This window comes from Alligator sinensis, unplaced genomic scaffold (genome assembly GCF_000455745.1).
Source record: "Alligator sinensis unplaced genomic scaffold, ASM45574v1 scaffold939_1, whole genome shotgun sequence".
Classification (NCBI taxonomy): domain Eukaryota; kingdom Metazoa; phylum Chordata; order Crocodylia; family Alligatoridae; genus Alligator; species Alligator sinensis.
Window position 1 is genome coordinate 943,511 of NW_005841995.1, and position 4,731 is coordinate 948,241.

Here is a 4,731-nt window from a genome sequence, read left to right on the forward strand (position 1 = left end):
CTAAGAATTGGATCTGCTGGCAGGGGTGTGCAGGGAGTGGAGGCTCTGCTGCAGCCTTGTGCTGTCATCACCCCAAGATTCTGGCCCTACAGCAGCTCCCTGCCTAGACATGCACCCTGCCCATGCAGCTCCTGCCTGGCTGATCTTTATGAAGAACAGCCAGGAGCCCCATGGGCAGGGGCAACTGGGAAATGGAGTTTGGTCACCAGCCAGATCTGCCAGTTTGCCTACCCCTGCCTTAAGCCTACAGATGCCCTGGGAGACACAAACAAGCTGAAAGGGCCCATTTTGCTTAAGGGCTGAATTGAGACCAGAGGGATCTGGGAGGGACCTTTTGGTTATTTGAATGGATTAGGGCTTACTCCAAGGCCCATGGGCAGCCTTCCTTCCCTAATCTTTAATAAGAACAACATGTGGCAGGTGAGTAATCAAGGGAAGGCTACCTTAGAGCCAGAGCCCGACAGGAGCCTTATGGCCACCAGGGGCCATGACAACTGCCCCTGGGGACCTGGTCCTGTTACAGTCAATTTTTATTTTTTATTTCCCCCTTCTTCTCCCCACTTACAAAAATCGAACAGAGTTCAGGAGGGAGATTTGTGACTCTGCAACATTAAAATAGTTCCTGCTTCCTGCCATTTTCTGTAGGCTGAAATATGGTCCCCCATTGTGGGAGGACAGGCAGCTCCCCCTTCACTTGTTGTAGCTGCCTGTTGCTGTACTTGCTGGCCTACTCCTCTGGCTGCATAGTGAGCTACTGGGACCCCAGAACTTGGCTAGCAAACGTCTTCCAGTCATAACCTAGTTCCTTTATCATCTCCAGGAGATCATCACACTTGGCCATTTTCTGGTTTCATCTCTTGGCCCCTTGACCACCTTCTCCTCCAGCTCATTGATCTGTGTCGAGCTGGAAATGTGGGAAGAGCGCTCTCATCCTTGCACAGCTGATCAAGTTGAAGACCTACCCTTCCTTGCTGGTCTCCACCTCCTTGCCCTCAGTCTTCGTATGGAGCTGCATCTCGCTGGTACCCCCATTGTGAGTGCTGAGCTCTTTCACTCTGTTGGTGTATCTTAGCCTGTTCAAGGTGTACTTGCATGAGCCCATGTCTGGGGAAATCATAGCAGTCATGCAGGTGTGGGAGTTGGTGCCTATGATGAGTCCTTCAGCACCTGAGTCAGCTTGCTGTCCTGGAAAGTCATGTGGGACTTGTTCTGCCCAACAGCTCAGATGCATTCCTTCAGGGCCAGCAGGCTTTTGCAGATCTCTGCCCCTTTCATGAGTGCCTGCCAGTCAGTGCTGGAGGTGCCCACACCCTGCTTGTTCCCAGCCAAGTCCACCAAGGGAAACTTGCCATGGAGCTTCCTGCGGCAGTGGAGGGGAGTCTGGAAGCAGGTGTGTAACTGGGAAGACCTTGGTGAATTCCTGATCTGTTTGGGTGTCCTGTAGGCACTGCCCTCTTAATCTCAATCATCCTGATGATGTCCTCAGTGCAGCTGACCCATTGCTCCTGGAGGCTGACCACCTGGCCCTCTGTTGCTTCCCATCTTCCAGCACCTGGAGTTTTGCTTTCTTGTTCAGTAAGTCAAAGACCTTCCCATGATATATTTTAAAGAATGTCATTTAGACTTCCAGGTTCAGATTCCTGTACCACAACTAGCTCTGGAGGAAGAAGACATTTTGTGACACAAACTGATAGAGCCCCATAAAGCATTCTGAGCTCACCCCAAGAAGTCTACTCCCATAGTGTGCATTTTGCTGCTACACATTTTGCCATATGCAAGACATGGAGCCTTCCCACCCTGAAAGATAGTCTGCATAAGAGGCCTTGCGGTAAACCTATAAACCATCTAATTGGAGGCTCTTTCATCAAACGAGCAGTCAAATTTGAAGGCCTGGTTATCCAGATTCTTTGTTAGGTCATCCTTCAGCTTGGGCTCATGCACCAGCAGGATGCTTTTACTGGGAACTGTGAGCACACCACATTCCTTTTTGAGAAGCTCTTGCTTATTGAAGGCCCACTTCCCCATGCACACACAAAACCTGTGGTCTTCAGTTGGTCATCCATGGATATGGACTGGCAGGCCAAGGTGGCTTGGAATTCTTTGATCATCCTGTGGCAGGGGGCCATCCCCAGGGCATGTCACAGTATTGGCCCACCTGCCTGTGCAGGGTAGTCCGCCCACCTGCCTTTCCTGCCACACCTTTTTTGTAATAAAATAGGTAGTTATTTGTAAGGCGGCAGGCTGCCTATTTAATGCCTTGATGCCAAGGGCACTATACACAGCTCGGACCTTCTGTTTACAGCGTCTCATGCCTCGCAGGTGGCATCACTATATGGCTCCGGCCCCACACTGGGCCCCACTATATTCCCGCCTGATGTTTGGACCCTAACCTCCTACTCAGGCAACCTAACCTCTGCTATCATCCTGGGCCACAAACTCCCTAAACCCCTTTCCCTCTCAGCAGTGGCCCTCTCCGGGACCTTTGGTCTTGAAGGCCCTCGCCTTGCCTCTAGGCCAGTTGCGACTCCAGGCCTCTAGCTTTTGGCCATCCCTTGCATGGACCACATAGTTACTCCAGAGGACCTGCTCTTCCGCTCCCAGTAGGATCACTCATTCTCTGCCCCTCACTGGGCCTCTACTCCAGCTGGCCTATGTGCAGTCCTTCGGACTACCACAGACCCTACTCTACATGGCCTCTGGCTCTCACTTCACTCCTTCACTGGGGCTACTACTCTACTCCACTCCACCCCCTCACTGAGGCTGCTGGGCCTTATGTCCTGTGGGCCTCAGGACCCAGCCCTGGCCCTGTGCTTTTCTGTTGGGGTCTGCAGCCCTACCTGCCCTGGTCCTTCTTCATCCCTCCAGGGGTCATGGATGTTCATTCTAGCACCCTAGTGCAGCCCCTATCTCATGAACTGCACTCCTCCTCTGCCCCATCTCTGTCAGACCCCTCGTTGAATGTCTCCCATCCAGAGGCTGTGCTTCAGCCTCCTTCATCACAGTCTGCTGCCCAACTGAGCCTGTCCTCCCTTTGCACTGATGTCCCCTCTCACTGAAGGGACCTCAGCCTCCCTAGGCTCTGGCCCCACCTCCAGGCCAGTTGGGGTCCCAGATGACTCTCCACAGCACTGACTTGCCCTTGCAGTGGGCTTACTCATCCTCAGCCTTTTGGCCCTGGCCCTCTTGTTTTGACCAGTGGGAACTCCCTAGGAACTGTGCAGCAGCAGCTGACATTCTTAGTCAGCAGGGGTCCCCACTTTGGGCACCACCATAAACATCTATCTCTTACTGGGCTTGTCTAGAGCCCCAGAAATCTTATATGAGGCAGCACTTCATTCAACTGGGCTTACCTGAGCTCCTGGCCTCACCCCTGCCACTTCTAATCAGGGGCTTGCCTAGCCCCTGTGTAGGCCCACAAGCTATAAGCCTCTTCCTAGGCTGGGCCTTACTCTCTCTAGGCCCAGAGTCTTCTCCCTGGGGCTTGGGACCCCACAAAGACCCTAGGAACTTCCACCATCCCCATAGTTCCTACTCTGAATCTCCAGACATACCTGGGAGCAGAGGAGCTCCAAGTGGGCAATATTAACTGGGCAGCATCCCTGCAACAACTGCTAGCTTTGCCTCTCAGGACCTGCTCTTATACTGAGGCTGTGCAGCCCAGCTCCAATCAGGCTGCCTGCTGGCTGTCATGTGACCACCTGATTGGTTCTGCAGTCAGCTGCAGGCTGCCTCACAGCCTGCTCAGGCCCTTAAAGTGGCATGCACCAAAGGTACCCTGCCACACATCCATGTAAACTCTCAGTTCTGGCAGCTGCTGTCGAATTCCTCTCTCGGTTGGATGCCACTGACCCTGACTACCTTTTTCCAAAAATAAACTTCTCCACCTTTCCAATCACACTGTTGCTCTGTCCTAATACCTTGAGCCCACCTAACTCTAAGTGGTTGGATGCAATGGCAGCAGGGCAGACAGGGGAGCAGATTTGTAAATAGGAAATAGATTGTCTAGAGACATGACAGTTGCTTGGGGGAAAAGCAAGATTTTAGCAATTGTTGTTATAAAGTAAAGCCTTGATACAAAAGAAAATCATTTTGCTGTCTTCAATTGGAGAAGAATCCTATCTGTGAAACTGAAACATATGTAAGTTATAAAAAAAATCCCTGTCATTCATATCCAATACCATTGTAATGTTACAGAGCTTCACAAAAGAACATTTGTAACAGTGACTTCAGCAGAGTACATTTTCAGTCTAGGAGGCAGTGACTAAGCTTAGTATCATGGCACCAAATTACTCTTTCTCATTGTGCTTTAAAAAATTATTACACATTACCTGCAACTGTTAAGAAGCTGTTAAAGTCTATTTTCTGCACCGTACTTCAAAGGATTTGCAAATTCTTTGAAGGTGACTTAACACCTATTAAATGACGAGTTCTGAAGAAAAAAAATAAAACCAGCAAAAAGAAAATTTAAACGGACGTGTTTAATATTATTTGAAATGCACTATAAACCCTCAAAGTGTGCGTGAATCAACATCTCTGGGAGATGACATTCATCACAGCAAAGAGAGCAGGAACAATATATAGTAGTCCAGGGTCTCATGGACAAATTTATACTTTCAGTTCAGAAATGGAGAAAATACATTTCATACAAAAATACATATGCTATGCATATTTTTCATACAAAAATACATATTCTAAATATTCATAGATTTTGTGATATTTGTGCCTTAATTG

The 4,731-nt window shown here is 49.7% G+C and overlaps 1 pseudogene; it reads right to left on the reverse strand.

The window, feature by feature from the left end:
* Positions 1–456: 456 nt before the first annotated feature.
* On the reverse strand, positions 457–2,108 carry LOC102378686 (annotated as a pseudogene).
* Positions 2,109–4,731: the final 2,623 nt, after the last annotated feature.